The following is a 16249-nucleotide window of genomic DNA, read 5'->3' as shown; positions in this document are numbered from 1 at the left end:
TAAATTCTTGTTTCCAGATATATTTAAGATCTTTTGTAGAGGATTTAAGAGTCTAAAAAAGTATTGCACAACAGCCAAAGATGTAATGCAGATCAGGAATTTATATCTGCATTTACACTGCAACTTTAACCATTTATAAATTGGTTTGTTCATTTTAACTGCAAAGTACAAGTCTAATACATTGTCCCTTGGGTCTGTTACACAAGTTTTTCTGGGAGCTTCCAGAATTCTTTAAGATATTCAGTGCATTAACTTCCATTCGCACAGTGTATGAACATTTGGGCCATTTTTGTTTGAATTAGACCATAAGCCATAACTTGCTGTACCAGGTCATCCAACTGCATCTGCTGTGAATTAACCTGGACGACATGCTGGTAAGTTCTTTTTTATTTTCTGTGTGACAAGTTGATGAGCATCAGGGGAAACTGACTATCTGGCAAAATCTGAACATGAACAGTTATAAATGTGGAGTTTCATTTCTACATAAAGAAGCTGACTGGCAGTAGTTGGAATAATATTAAAATGATACTTAGTCTGAAAGGGATATGACTTCCTTTTCTATCGTGATTGCGGTTTCTACCTATCATGCAGATTAAATAATCATACACCAGTGAAATGGAGAGGCAGACTGAAAGACACTATTGCAATTACCACCTCAATTTTGGCTTGCTCAGCAGTCCTTTATCCTTTGGATACCCTAACAAAGCTAATGGTGGAGATTTGCAACTCCAACAGCAATTCCTAGATTTTTGAGTTCACCTGCACACCTAGCCCCCAATTGACATTTATAGCACCATTTTTACATAAATCACAGCAAGACTGATTAACATCACCATTCTAATTACAGCAAATTATGGTCCAATATAAAGTCAATACTATAGAGACCATTCTGTACACCATAATATTAAAAGAAAATTGCTAATATTATATCAAAAGGTGTTAGAATGCTCTTTTTTCTAGCTGATACTACGAAAACCTGTGCTGAAAAATGTTCAAACCTAAAATTTCTGGCAGCAATAGAGTTACTACAAAAAGTGGAAAAATAGTGTGGAATAAATAGCTGCATAAAATTTGGATTTTCTGTGAAAATGGAAGTATCAGTAAACCCAGAGTTTCTTAAAACATCTAATAGATCAAAAAACTGAATAACTTGTCACAGAATATTTAGACTCTAATGGCTGTAGCTGGATTTAACAGTAGCTACAAAAGAAATCTACAGCCTTTATGGTGGAAACATATATTCTGTTGGTTTGTTACTTGCATTTTCTATCACCATATGATCAGGATCAAACTGAAGGAAGGGGAATACTGTAAACATATGTGTGTTGTCATTAATCTTTGCAGCTGGGGCAAGTAAACAGAAAACCTGTATTCTCTGATTTATGTGGTGCATAAACTATTGCCATACTTCACAGAGCTTCATGTATAGTCCCTTGACACTCATATGGAACAGAACTGAAGCATAATGCAAAGGAGGCAGAGGCCTAATTTCAACTGACAATATAAGCTTATATATTGTATTTGGCCTTTTCTTGCAACTCAATAGTAACACAAAATAGTCTATGAACAAAAACAGTAAAGTATGAAAAAGAAAATAAATTATATTTTATCTCTATTTACAGATCTGATCAAATGGGTTAGGGTCCAAAGGAAACAAGCAGAGGTGGAATTAGAAGTTTAAAATGTAAGGAAGCATTTCTGGAAGGCAAAGGAAACCAAGTCTAGCTGAGGAAGATATGAGTTTACCGAGGTTAACATGTTTTAAAGCAAGGAGCCTGAGAAATACACAGGAACTGAAGGTTCATATTGGGATACGACAGTATATTATAGCTATAACTGAGACTTGACTGAAAGATGGGCAGGATTGGCAACTCAAGATTCCTGATTATAGGGGATTCAGATAAGATCGATTTGAAAAGGAGGAGAGGGTTGTAACACTGATCAGGAATAAATTATAGCCTCATCTGATTATCTTCCTAGATATCACCCTTCCTCACTGCTATATGAGTAGAAGTTTAAAACACAAATGGTAAATATGCTGTTGGGTATGCACTATAGGCTTCTGAATAATCAAAAAGAGAAACAGACTATCAAATTTCAGAGAAGCATAAGAATAAAAAGCCAGTTATAGTAGTAGATTTTATCTGCCCATATATTAACTGGTTTTAGTGTTCATGTTGGAGACAGAACAAAATTCTTAAATTGCATTCAGAAAAATTTTTTAGCCAGTCTGTAGAAACACCACAAGGAAGGGGACAGCTCTGCTCATAATATTTGCAAAGGATAACCAGGTTGGTGGCAGTTCGGAGATAACTACCATAACTTGTTTCATTTGATTTCATTATATTATTGCCATGTGTATTTTGTTACAAAATAGTGTTGTATAGTGACGCCACTAACACAGATTTTAAAAAAATTTAAACGCAGAAAAATGAAGAAATAAAGAAAGTGTCCAACTTTATAGTCCTTCTTCTTAAGTGTTCTGTAATGGGCCATGGATCTGGTGGCCAGGCACGAATCCCCTTTGCCACATTGCCAGAGATGGAATGAAAGTTGCCACTCTTCAGTGCCACCTTACTCAACTAGTACCCTCACTGCTATAAGGCCTTGCTGAATCTCGCCAATACAGGTGCTGCCGGTTACAGAACCAGTCCAAATGTGACTATGCTACAACCACTAATTTACTTTGGGTCCAACTCGCCAATCCACCTGTTGCTGATGTCACCGTGTCTCGTAAATGGCTCAAAATTGCTTCTGCCGACCTCCATCAATCTGTACTGGAAGCAGATGCCACCAGGAACCCAAACTTTCTTCTGCAGCAGCAGCCATGAGTCAACACTAGGCCCATCACAACGATGCAGAAGCCTCCAAGATCCCAAAATTGCCTCCGATACCACTGCTGCGACTCTGCACTGCTGTGTCCACTCACCGCTGCGACTGTGCTCTTCACCAAGATGTAAGTAAAATAAAATAGAAGAGGGGGAGAAAAAAGAAAGGGAATAAAGAAAAGAAACTAAAAGAAAAGTAGATGAAGCAGATGAGCCCCAGACTCAGAAGCACTACTCCACCACCATCTTATGGAGCCAACAAGTCATACAGCACAGAAACAGACCCTTCGATCCAATTAGTCCATGCTGAACGTAATCGCAAACTAAACTCGTCCCACCTGCTTGCCCCAGGTCCATATCTCTCCACATCTTTCCTATTTGTGTATCCATCCAAATGTCTTTTAAACATTGTAGTTATACCTGCATCCATCACTTCCTCAGGAAGTTCATTTGACATGCAAACCACCCTCTGTGAAAAAATTTGCCTCATATCTTTTTAAAATCTGTCTCCTCTCACCTTAAAAATTGTTTCATACTGTTGACATTTCCTATCTTAAGGAAAAGACAATTACCATCAACTCTATTTATGGCTCTCATTATTTTATTTTATAAACTTTTATCAACCTCCTACACTTCAGTGAAAAAGGTCCCAGCCTTTCTTTACCCAGCAACATCCTGGTAAATCTCTTCTGAGCCCTCTCCAGCTGAATAATATCCTCCCTGTAACTGGCTGACTGGAATTGTACACAGTATTCCAGAAGAGGCCTCACTAACATCCTGTACAACCTCAACATAACGTCCCAACTCATTTACTCTAAGGACTGAGAAATGAAGGCGAGTGTGTCAAATGCCTTTTAAACATCCTGCCTATATGTGATGTAAATTTTAAAGAATTATGCACCTGCACTTCTACGTCCCTCTGTTCTACAATACTACACAAGGCCCTATCATTAACTGAATAAGGCCTATCCTTGTTTGTTGCACCAAAATGCAATACTTTGCATTTATCTAGGTTGAACTCCATCTACCCTCCTTCAGCCTATTGACCCATTTGATCAAGACCCTTTTGTAATCTTAGAAAAATTTTAACTAGAAGGATTTAGGATAGTTCCAGAAAGGACAAGGATGGACCACAAATACAAGTTTTAAAGTGGGAAAAGGCTAATTTTATTAACATTAGATACAATTTGGCACAAATGGACTGAGAGCAGCTACTGGCAGACAAAACTGTGTCAGAAGTTATAGTGTGCACAAGGCAAATGTGTTCCCATAAAGACAAAGGATGGGACCAAGACTAGAGAACTGTAGATGTCAAGGGCCATAAAGGTTAAGTTTTAAAAAAAAAGAAAAATTTATGGCAAATACCAAAAGGAGTATAAAAAGTGCATTGGGATCTTAAAAAAGGAAATTAGGAAAGTAAAGAGACTGCATGAGAAAATGTTGGCAGATAGAATAAAGGAAGACTCAATGCTTTTATAAATATATTTTTAAAAAGCAAGAGAATAACTGGGGAAACAGGAGATAATAGTTACCATAGTTGCATAGGGACCTACCTATGAGAAATGGGCACAGTCCTCAATGAATACTTTGCATTGAACTTTGACAATGCGAAAGGATGATGCAGATAAACGGATCAGGGTAGAGAACTATAAAATATTAGGAGAAATTAAGGGAGGGAGCACAACAGAGAAGTGGTGCAAAAGGGTTAAACAGACTTAAGTGGACACATTTGCAGGCTGAAATTAGCTAAATATGAGGCTGTTGAGGGAGGCCTGGGAAGAGATATCAGAGACCTTTGCAGTAATTTTCAAATACCCTCTAGCCAAAGGTGAGAAGCTAATGCACTGGAGGATTTCTAAAAATTGTGCCATTATTTCAAAAGGGATAAAGAGATAGATCACAAATACAAGGCAGTTAGTCTAACCTCAGTCATGCAGAAGTTATTAGAAGAATTCTGAGGAACAGAACATATCTAAATTAGGAGGAACACACATCAATTAGGCTCAGGCAGATGGATTTGTTAAAGGAAAGTAGTATTTTAACAAATTTAATTGAATATTTTACAGGACGTAACCAGGTTGAAGATGTTGATTGAGTGTAATGCATTTGATGTGGTCTACATGAACTTTAGCAAAGTTTTTGTAAAAGTCCCTCCAGTCAGATGGGTCAAGAAAGAAAACTCATGGAATCCAAGGCAAAATGGTACTTTAGATTCAAAATTGGCCAAGATGCAGGAAGCAGAGAGCAATGGCAGAGAGATGTTTCTGACTGGAAGTCTGTTTCCAATAGGGTTCTGCAGGGCTTGTTGCAGGTGCTTTGCTATTTCTGGTGAATAGGAACATAGATTGTTTCCATGCTGTATATTTCTATCAGTGCCTACCAGATATCCTAAACTGATCGAGTTTCATTTGCCAACATTTGGCCCATATCCCTCTAAGCTCTTCCTATTCATGTAACCAACCAGATGCCTTTAAATGTTGTAATTGTACCCACTTCCACCACTTCCTCTGGTAGCTTGTTCCATACAAGCATCATCCTCTGTGTGAAAAAGTTGCCCCTCAGGTCCTTTGAAATCTTTTTCCCTCTCACCATAAACCTATGCCCTCGAGCTTTGGACACTCCAATCCAGGAAAAAAGACCTTGGCTATTCACGCTATACACGATCTACATGATTTTATAAACCTTTATAAACTCACCCCTTAGCTTTGACGCTACAGGGAAAAAGCCCCAGCCTCTTTCTCTATAGCTTAAACCCTCCAACCCTGGCAACATTCTTGTAAATCTTTTTTTAAACTTTAACAATTTCACTGTAGCAGGGAGACCCGAATTGAACACAGTATTCTAAAAGGGTCCTCATCAATGTCCTGTATAGCTGCAAGGTGATGTACCAACTCCTATACTCAATACAATGACCGATGAAGGCAAGCATGCCAAACGCTGCTTTCACCACACTGTCTACCTGTGACTCCACGAACTATGTACCTGCACTACTCAGGCTCTGTTTGGCAACCCACCCCAGAGCCCTACCATTAACTGCACAAGTCCTGCCCTGGTTTGCCTTACCAAAATGCAACACCTCGCATTTATCTAAATTAAACTCCTTGGTCCATCAACCCACCTGATCATGGTTCCACTATACTCTGAGATAACCTTCTTCACTGTCCACTACACCATCTAGTTTGGCTTCATTAGCAAACTTACTAACCATACCTCCCATATTCACAATCAAATCTTTTTATATGAATGACACAATGGAGTGGACCCAGCACCAATCCTTGTGTCACACCACTGATCACAGGCTTCCAGTCTGAAAAACCCTTTACCTTCAAGCAGAATTTTTAATCCAATGAGCTAACTCCTCTGTATTCCATGTGATCTAACCTTGCTGAAGTCCACACAGACATCTACCACATTGCCTTTAGCAATCTTTTTTGTCACTTCTTCAAAAAAACTCAGTCAAGTTAGTGAAACACTATTTCCTATGCAAAAAGCCATATTGACTATCCCTAATCAGTCCTTGCCTTTTCAAATGCATTAAATCCTGTCCTTCAAAATCTCTCCCAATAAATTACCCAACAGTGACCTCAGGCTCACTGGTCTGTCATTCCCTGGCTTTGCCTAACCACCTTTCTTAAATAATGGTACCACATTAGCAACCCTCCAGTTGCCTGGCACCTCACCTATGGCTGTTGATACTACAAATATCTCAGCAAGGGGCCCAGCAATGTCTTGTCTATCTTCTCACAAAGTTCTGCATACACCTGATGAGGTTAATGGTTTAAATTTAAATGTAGGGCGTGTGATCAAGTAGTCCTCGATGACATGATATTTGTAGGGTTGTAAGTGGGAAGGAGAATAGCCATAAATCATAAGTGGTTTGCTAGGAAGAGCAGGGGCAATGAAATTCACAAGGGAAAGGTATGAGTCAACAAAAAATTAAAGAATGAATAGTAGGATCCTGGAAAGGACACAGGAATATTTGTGTGCATGTCCCTGATTTCTGAAGTTGCAGTGCAGGTAGAAAAGATGGTTAAGGAGGCATATGGGATACTTGCCTATATTAGCTAAGGCACACAGTACAAGAACAAGGATGTTATTCTTCAAATGTATAAAACACAACTTAGTCCACAATTGCATGCAGTTCTGCTACTTTCAGATATGGAAAGGGTATGATTGTAGAGAGGATGCAGAGGATATTTCCAGGACGCTGCCAACACTGGACTCAGCTATGGGGCAAGATTGGGCAGATTAGAGTTGTTTACTAATAAAAGGTTTTAAAGATTATAAGGAGCATAAACCTGGTGGAAATGAATTCACTTTTCCATTTGTAGATGGATAAGTAACCAGAGAGTCTAGATTTAAGATTAGATTAGATTCCCTACAGTGTAGAAACAGGCTCTTCGGCCCAACAAGTCCACACAGACTCTCCAATTCCCTCTAACACTACGGACAATTTAGCATAGCCAATTCACCTGATCGGCACATCTTTGGACTGTGGGAGGAAACCGGAGCACCTAGAGGAAACCCACGCAGACACTGGGAGAATGTGCAAACTCCACATGGACACCAGCCCAAGGTTGGAATTGAACCTGGGTGCTGTGAGGCAGCAGTGCTAACCACTGAGCCACCGTGCATGGCAGAAGGATAAGAGGAGATTTGAGGAGAGTTTTGTTTCAATCAGAGGGTGGTAGGAGTCTGAGACTCTCCTAACACTTGAGCAACACTTACATGTGCACTTGAGACCAGAGCCTCCAGGGTTACGTGACAAAAGCTGAACAATAGGATTATGTAGTCAGATCTTTGTTGACTGGCACATACATGATGGGCTATGCGAATCTGAAGCAGAAACTTTGTTTCGCCATTCAATAAAATCATGGCAGATCTGATTTCTCCCCATTCCCACCTATCTGTTGATAACCTTTGTAGCATCACAGAATCTTTTGTGCTATTCTAAGGTAATTAGGACTTTGATTTAACATCTCATTCAAAGAAACTGCACGCTCAGCACTGGAGTGAACCATCCCCACAAATTGTTGTGCACATGTCCTCCAGTGGAATTTTAACCTTCTCAGTCAGAGGTGAAAATACTCAGAACTGAGCCAAGGTGAACATTGATATTTTGCAAGATATTCTAGAAGGCATTCTCAAATAGTGAAAATCCTTTGGCAGTTTAGGCAGAATTTGAAATTGTAAAATTGAAATGCCTGCAGACAACCAGAGGCACATTCTAATGTGGCATACTTATGATGTTCTTGTGCTATTCATCTAGCCATGAGTCCAAACATTTTGAAGTCCTCATTAGGACAGTCACCCTTTACACAATAGACAACAACTCTTAACATTTATTTTGAGTTGCGGAGGAAACTATCTAATGTTATTTATTTCTCATTCCTAGATGTAGTGTGGGTTTGTTTACATGTATGCCAGACCAGATAGGTTGTGGATTCCTTCTGGTAGGTTCTTTCCTCAAAATGACAAACTTAACTTTTCTTTCTGATGCTAAACAACAAAATACTGGATTTAGTGAATTTAACTTCCCCACTAGCCAAATGAACACAATCCCTGAGATTGCTAGTCCAGTGCTGGAATAGCAAACTATCATAATCTTTCATACCATCATGAAAATTATCAGGAGACATAAACAGGTCTGCAGACAGATTGGACATGTGAGATTCTCCTTAGTTTTATGTCAACAGCTGTGAATGAAGGTTTTTAAGGCAATGGGCTTGAAAGCTCAACAAAGACTGAAGATTAAAATTTGCAAAATGTCCGAACAGGAGCTCTGCTGTAATCCTCAGTGTCTGGTTACTGTGACACTGAGCCTCAAAGAGTTTAGCATTCTAAAGAAACATGGTTTCAAGTTTTATTAAAACTGGTCCAAGATTGAGAATTCTAGTCACTGGGCAGTTTTCTTGGGTTAGGCTAACAAAGAACAAGTGTGTCTGTATAAGTTCACAAAGGGCAATTTTCATGTCAAAAATAAGTCATCAGGTGGCATTGAAATAAATTATATAACAAGACATGTGGAGGAACAGGTGAAGCTATCAATTTCATCATGCTACTTTGCAGTAAACATATGTGGTATTCTCCACTAACAGGATGCTGCCATCAAGCCAAAAAGGCACTTTGCCTGTCACACAAATTAGTAATGTGTTATATTAACTTTAATATTGATGTAATGCCAGATACATAGACTGCACCTTCCAATGGACCACATCAAACAAGGCTTCTCTCTGACCATCTGTGAATAGCTTCCCAACCTTGCCCAATCAGTTTATGTTTGCAAAACTCAGAACATTGTCTCCAATATTAGAGGCAATTCTGCTACTGAACAACTTATACTGTATAATCTTCAATGTGCTAAGAATTATACCAAATACAGTGGCGCCTGGACTTACAAACTTAATCCATTCCGGCACCCGGTTCGCAAACCGAAAAGTTCGCAAACAATCAATTTTTCCCATTGCTCGGATAACATAAGAATACTTGGACGGCTGTTCACAGGGCCGTGCCAAAGACGAACTGAATGAGATCATGCGGGGCCTGAGAGCTTTTGCGTTCAACAAGCGCGTAGCAAAGCAGAACAATGAAACCACGTGGTTTCACACGGGCTTTTTGTGTTCGTACCTTCGTTCGTACCTTGAATTTCATACGTACGTTGAAGCAAACTTTTACGTACAATCCTGTTCGTAAACCAATTTGTTCACGTACGGGGCCGTCATATGTCGAGGTGTTACTGTACCAATTTTGGATTGTCGATTGGACTTACTATGTTGCACTTGCACATGCTAGAAGTTACATTTATTCACAGAGGGTCCTGTTTCTTGTTGGTAAAAGGAATATGTCCAGACAGTGCACCTTTTTCATTGAGGAAATGGCTATGGAAACAGCCCAATATCTGCTGCAACCTTATAGCAACAACCTGAATAATCAAGAGTTGAACTGCCTGATTTGAATACAGTCAACAGTTCTGGTGAATCTCTATACTGTATAGAATCCAGCCAATCAACATCATCTTCTCATGCTTGAGAGTTGTTTCTTTTCAAAGCTCAGCAGGTCTGGAAGGATCTATGCTGAGGAAGGGTCATTTGAACCGAAATGTTAATTCTGATTTCTCTCCACAGATGTTGCTGACTTGTTGAGCATTTCCTGTAATTTCTGATTTGTTTCTGACAAGTGCAAGATGAAAACATTTGAACTCGTGCACTTTTTATTGATGATAGAACTGGTCAAACATGAACTCCAGGTTACACAGGCGAGATGGGCTGATATCCTTGACTAATTTCAGACAATCGTTATTTCCTTTCAAAATGCTGCAAATGCTCTTGAGGAATCTGTTTCTGAATGAGGCACATTCAACAATTGCGTCTGGTTGATGGATATTCAATCAATAGATTCATGTAACATCAGCAATCATAAATGTTTGTTTAGATTGTAAAATCAACCCAAATTAGTACCAGAGAAAAACTGGATCAATCGTTGAAAATGAAATGACTGTGATCATGGTAATGAACACATCATCAGCCCATGGTCAACTGGGTTTTTGACAATGCAGTAAAGACATTGAGAAGTTTAAACAGAAATGTAGACTAACAGTCAGTACCTTTCTAAAATGCACTAGCCATCTAAATTGAGAGAGGTTGCAGAGCTCTGACATGCAGTGATCTAGGTTCCCTAGTGCATGAATCACAGAAGTTTTGTATGGAAGTACAGAAAGTAATCAGGAAATCTAATAGTATGTTATGATTTACTGCAAGGGGAACTGAATGCAAGAATTGGGAAGCTATATTCCAATTATACAGGGCATTGGCAAGACCACATCTGGAGTACAATGTACAGTACTGATCACTGTACTTGCATAAGGATATTAATGCATTGGAAGCAGTTCAGAGAAGGTTTCTACACAAATACATAGAATGAATGGATTTCTTCATAAGCAAACGCTGGACTTCTTTCATCTGGAGTTTGACTTAATTGAAACAGATAAGATCCTGAGGAGACTTGACTAATTGGATGTCAAAAGGATGTTTCCTCTTTTGGTCGAACCTAGAACTAGGGGTTCCATTTTTAAAACAATGTGGTGTTGCCACTTTAATATAAAAGAGAAGGCATTCATTTTTTTCTTAGAGTTGGTGGTTATTGAAATTCCCTTCCTCAAAACACTGAATGCAAAATATTTAAATATTTTTAAGGCAGACGTAGGTAGATTTGTAGATTACAAAGGGGGTGAAGATTATCAGGGATACGCAGGATTGTAGTAGAGTTGAAGTTACAATCCGATCACCCATGATCTTACTGAATGGCCGAGCAGGTTCAAGAGGGAAAGGTCAGCTACTTCATTTAAAAGGCTGGAAAGAAAGGGTTAGATGTGTTTAACATTTGAAAGTTAAGTTGAAAGTTAAAAATCCAAACAAAAAGCTTTAAAACCTTCAGCACTTATCTGCATCCAAAAATGAATCATCAGATGTACTCAAATTTCACGGCCTGAAAGAGGAACCAGGTGAGTCTGTTGATGATTTCCTAACATCACCAAGAATGAAACTGCAGCCAGAACATATGAACTCGAGGAGATAGATTAAAGCTGCAACATCAGCTCACTTAATTTGATCGGAAAGCACAAGTTCACAAGATTGTAGGCGATAGACATTACCGAAGTACTTGAAACTACAGTGACAAGGATGTTAGCTACCCAAAAGGTATCGTTAATTGCATGTTCTATATCGCTGAAAAGGCTCACCCTGCTATCCTGTGTTTCAGTAGTCGCAAACTCTGAGGCTTGGCTCAGTAAACCATGAGAAGAGAAGGTCAAGCAATATCAAGAGACAGAATTAATATTTCATATCAGCGATCTTTCAGACAGTAACACTGAGGATTGGAGGCAGTACGTCCATTAAAAAGCTGCCTCCAATCATAAAGATGAAATATTTAATACAAATGTGTCAAGAGCATTTTGATGAAGTGGTTGGATACTTATATAAGTTTTTGAGGATTACATTGCTATAGACCAGTAATGTATCCTCTTTGTAAAGTACCAATAGATTAAAAGGAAAACTTGAAAGAACACTCCAAGGGATGGAAGAGCGCAATCTAAAATACCATGAATGTTGTTTAGAAGAAAATCAGCTACAAAAGAGATTCAGTTTATTTGTCAATTGTTAAATCTTTAGATTTTAAAAAAATGTTAATGAATGGAACAGTTATATTGATATAGAGAAGTTTTGCTTTTAGAGAAAAAGTGTATGTTAAATTTTTATCGTATTCGTAATCATTTTGTGAATACATGTGCTGGTGCCACACTTACTGCTGCACTACATTCATATGCATATATGCAACATGCCTCAATGACTATCGTCCAGTGGCTCTGACTTTCCATAATTATGAATTGCTTTGAGAGGTTAGTCATGATTCATATCATCGCTAGCTTCCCAGCCTACCTCGTTCCCCTACAATTTGCCTACCTATGCAACAGGTTCATGGCACACACCATCTCCCTAGCCCTACACTCATCCCTGGAACATCTGAATAATAAGGATACCTATTGACTACATCTCCTGTTTCAACATTATAATCCCAACCAAACTAATCTCCAAATGTATGTCTCTGCTCCCCATTCTGTAACTGGATCCTTGACTTCCTGACCCATTGATGGCAAGCAGTAAAGACAGATAACAGCACCTGCTCCACATCAATCCTCAACATAAGCATACTCAGCCCTCTACTGTACTCCTTGTATTCTCATAAATATTTGGCCAAACCTCAACTACCAGTGCGCTGATGACACCACCACTGTAGGTTGGATATCAAACAATGATGAGATCGAATGCTTGGTGGTGTGGTGTAAAGATCTCTCCCTCAACATCAGCAAAATTGAAGAGCTGATCATCGACTTCAGGAAGAAAGAAGGAGGGTACCACCCGATCTACATCAATGGAAATGAGGTGGAGATGGACGAAAACATCAAGTTCCTAGAAGCGATGATCGCTAATAATCTATCCTGGACCACCCACATTGATGCAACAGTCAAGAAGGCACAACAATGCCTCTTCTTCCTCAGGAAAGTAAGGAAATTTGGCATGTCCATAAGGACTCTGACCAACTTTTATAGATGCATCACAGAAAAAATTCTATCTGGAAGCATCACAGCTTGGTATCACAGCTAGGAGTACTACTCTACTCAAGACCATAAGAAACACAGCCCATTCCATCATGCAACCCAAACTTCCATCCATCGACTCTATTTACACTTCTCGCTGCCTTGGAAAGGCAGCCAACATAATCAAAGACCCTTCCCACCCCAGTTATAATCTCATCAAGCTCTTCCATCAGGGAGAGATACAAAAGCTTAAACACACGTACCAACAGGTTCAAGAACAGCTTCCTCCCCGCTGTTATTAGACTTCTGAATGGACCTCTCAAATTTTAAATCTAATATTGATCTTGCTTTTTATGCAACTATTTTGCAGCTATAACTCTGTATTCCTCACTCTGTTCAATCACCCTACGATCATTGTATGTTTTGACCTGCTGATACTGCACACAAAACAAAACTTTTCTCTGAAATTAGATACATGTTATAATAATAAAACAAATCAGTGTCAATTAACAATACTTGTTTATTAGCCACATGGAAATACATGCAAGGTGTACACTTGATGACATTCCATTAACTGAATCTGACTGAAAATAAAGTATTCCACTGCACTTTACAATTACTTTGTTGATTGTAGAGCATGCTCAAACATCTTAGAATTGCAAAAGGTACTCATTAAAAGTAAATAATTTATTTAATTATTTTTTAAATGTGCGATTTCAGTAATTTGTCCAACCATCAAGATCAATTAATTAGTATTTTACCTTGCTGTTTGCAGAATATGACTGTGAGAATTTAATTTGCATTTGCTTTCTCTGGAGTTACATAGAAATTGTAACAAAACAGATCGATTTAGCCCATCCAATCCATATTGACACTCACTCTCTCCAGAAATCGCAATTCACCCACTTCCCATATTTATTTCCTTCATATATTTAACCTGCTTTTAAATGTAATTTTTAGTGCTTCAACATGTTAAACATGTTTCAAAGCTTAGCTCCTCTGATGCTGCCTGAACTGCTGTGCTCTTCCAGCACCACTAATCCAGAACCATGTTTCAAAGCTTCACAACCCTCTCCAAAACAATTCTATGTATTTAGTCTATTTCCTGTAACTCTACACCTGTCAAAACATAAAAAACATTCTACCCTGTCCCATCCATTCATAATTTTAAACACTGCTTTAAACACCCCTCAATCTTCCTTTCTAATGAAAGCAGTTCCAACTCTTAAACAGAAACAGAACACTTAAATGCAGGATCAAATAGTTTGTATTCAAGGAAGAAAGAGCTCATATTTCAGGTTAGTGATCTTTAAGAACTGTCATCAATCCAAAATGCTAATACTGTTCCCCTCTCTCTAGCATTCACAGTATTTGCTTTGTTTTTTTTTTGAACTTGTATTTCCTGATACCAGGCAGAATCGTAGTGAATCTGTGCCACTGACTCATTACCACAGTACCACTTTACTATATGTGGAGCTCAAAATAGTACACATAGTCCAAATGTGATCTTACTGAAGTTTTACATAGGTTTATACTACATTTTGAATTTTATATTTTGCATATCTTGCCTCAGAACCCAGTATCATCAGCATGCTTACAGCCTTATTCACGTTAGATCCTTCTTCCAATATCTTGTGAATGAAAACCAAAATGCTTTTGTTTTCTATAATACTTAGATTCACTCAGACTATAGTTGTCTTGCCTACCTTAAGTTTACTGAGATTGGGCGAAAGGAGTGAAGCAATGTTACCGATCCAACGATAGTCTCTGGTCCTCACAATCACGTATCATAAATCGCATTTGTGGTATTATCTGCAAATCTGGTCCCCTTATCTAAATCGTTGGTTGTATACTAGGATATTAACAAACTGTATGCAAATATAGAAGTGCATGCATTTCGTGCGCTGTTCCTCGGTTAAATCCAGCAGTATTTGCACAAGATCATCAACATAAGTGACCAATGTCGCAAATGTACGTTTGCTTTCTTCTCTGGGGGGGATCTCAGACACCAGAGAAACTAAGCTGTAAAGGGTATTTTCCAGTTCTCCCACAGTCGATCCAGCCTGCGGTTCACCGGCTCCAGTCAGTGTTGCTTAGCCCACCCGCCCCTGTTTCCTATCTGGGTAGGACCTGATTACACACCGATAAAGCAGCAGCCACTCACCTCCACCGACACCCGGGATCGAGTGCTGCCCTCCCAGCACAGGGAGCGGGGTGGTGACAGGTTATTGAGCAACCCGGCCCTGCTTCCCGACCCGGAGTGTACACCCAGACCTGCCGCCACTGCAGCCTCTCCCCGCTTCTAGCATGGGGTTTATCCGGAGATATTGATCAGTCTGTGTCCGGCCGCGGACTCTACACTTCACCTTCTCGGTTCAACCACCTCAACCCTGAGCCCCGGCCGATTGATAGGCTAACTAGCCAATCAATGAGCGAAATTGCCAGCCGCTAGCCAATAGCCACTCAGAGAGCGACAAGGGCAGGGTGACAGATCCCGCCCCCGCTCCTTTGTTTGAAGTTCGGAAACGATTATCCTCATCGTTCTTAACGGTAAACAGTTCCAACAATAAAGGGAGAGAATCCGAACCCGTGTTCGAACTTCAAACGGCTCTTCCTGTTACCGCGCTAACGGAATGAGGCTGGGTCCTTACCGCTGCCGCCGCAGGTGAGCTGTGAGCCGTTACCGTTATTCCTGGAGGTTTCTCTTTCCCACCGCCCCGTCCCTCCCTCCTTCCTCGCGCGCTCCGCTCCCCTCCCCGATTCCACCCGCCCCCTCCCAGGGAGCGAGCCCCGCCCCGAGGTCGGCCCCCACCTTTCGTGCCAGCCCAAGCGAGATTTCCTCTAGTCCGCGGCTACGCGGATTCTCCATCTGCAAATTTTCCCTCTTTTGTAAAAACGGGTGGTTTCATAGCCAGCGGCGGGCGGGTTCAGATAATACATGGTGTTCTGCCTGTCTCTGCGGTTTTATTTCTAAAGAGCTCCGTTACGCGCGAGCAGGATGCATAGGCCCCGATGGAGGGAAGCAGGAGCGGGCTAGCGGATTGTTCATGAGATGTGGGGAAGCCTTCCCTCCCCCTCCCCCCACCCCCTGGAAACTTGCCCGATTTTGAGTATAGGGCCATGCTGGCGGCCTCGTTGAGCTCCGGAATTTTGGGCCGACCGCTGGCGCCCGTTGTAACGGAGGCAGCGACACAGCGGGAAGGGGTGTGGGGGAGGGGGAGCCGGCCACAGGGACAGTACTCTTGACTCATTTGGGCAGTACACGGCCGGGGGGGTCCAGCCCCTTCTGGTACCGTGGGGGCACAAGGGGGAGGGCGTTAAGATTTCT

At 40.3% G+C, this 16249-nt stretch overlaps 1 protein-coding gene across 6 annotated transcripts in view; it reads right to left on the bottom strand.

Moving 5' to 3' along the window:
• Positions 1-15647, bottom strand: part of sncaip (synuclein, alpha interacting protein) — a 107781-nt gene extending 92134 nt beyond the window's left edge. For 3 of the 6 annotated variants that reach the window (XM_060844721.1, XM_060844760.1, XM_060844752.1), the window contains exon 1: positions 15573-15647. The gene's annotated coding sequence lies outside the window, so the exon portion shown is untranslated. Of the gene's footprint in view, positions 1-15085; positions 15231-15572 lie in introns of those variants that run through there. The other 3 variants (XM_060844741.1, XM_060844769.1, XM_060844731.1) reach the window with 3 other exon arrangements.
• Positions 15648-16249: the final 602 nt, after the last annotated feature.

Source organism: Hemiscyllium ocellatum, chromosome 2 (genome assembly GCF_020745735.1).
Source record: "Hemiscyllium ocellatum isolate sHemOce1 chromosome 2, sHemOce1.pat.X.cur, whole genome shotgun sequence".
In the NCBI taxonomy this organism is placed as follows: Eukaryota; Metazoa; Chordata; class Chondrichthyes; order Orectolobiformes; family Hemiscylliidae; genus Hemiscyllium; species Hemiscyllium ocellatum.
Note: the sequence above shows the minus strand (reverse complement) of the source record. Positions and strands in the feature narration are given on the sequence as shown.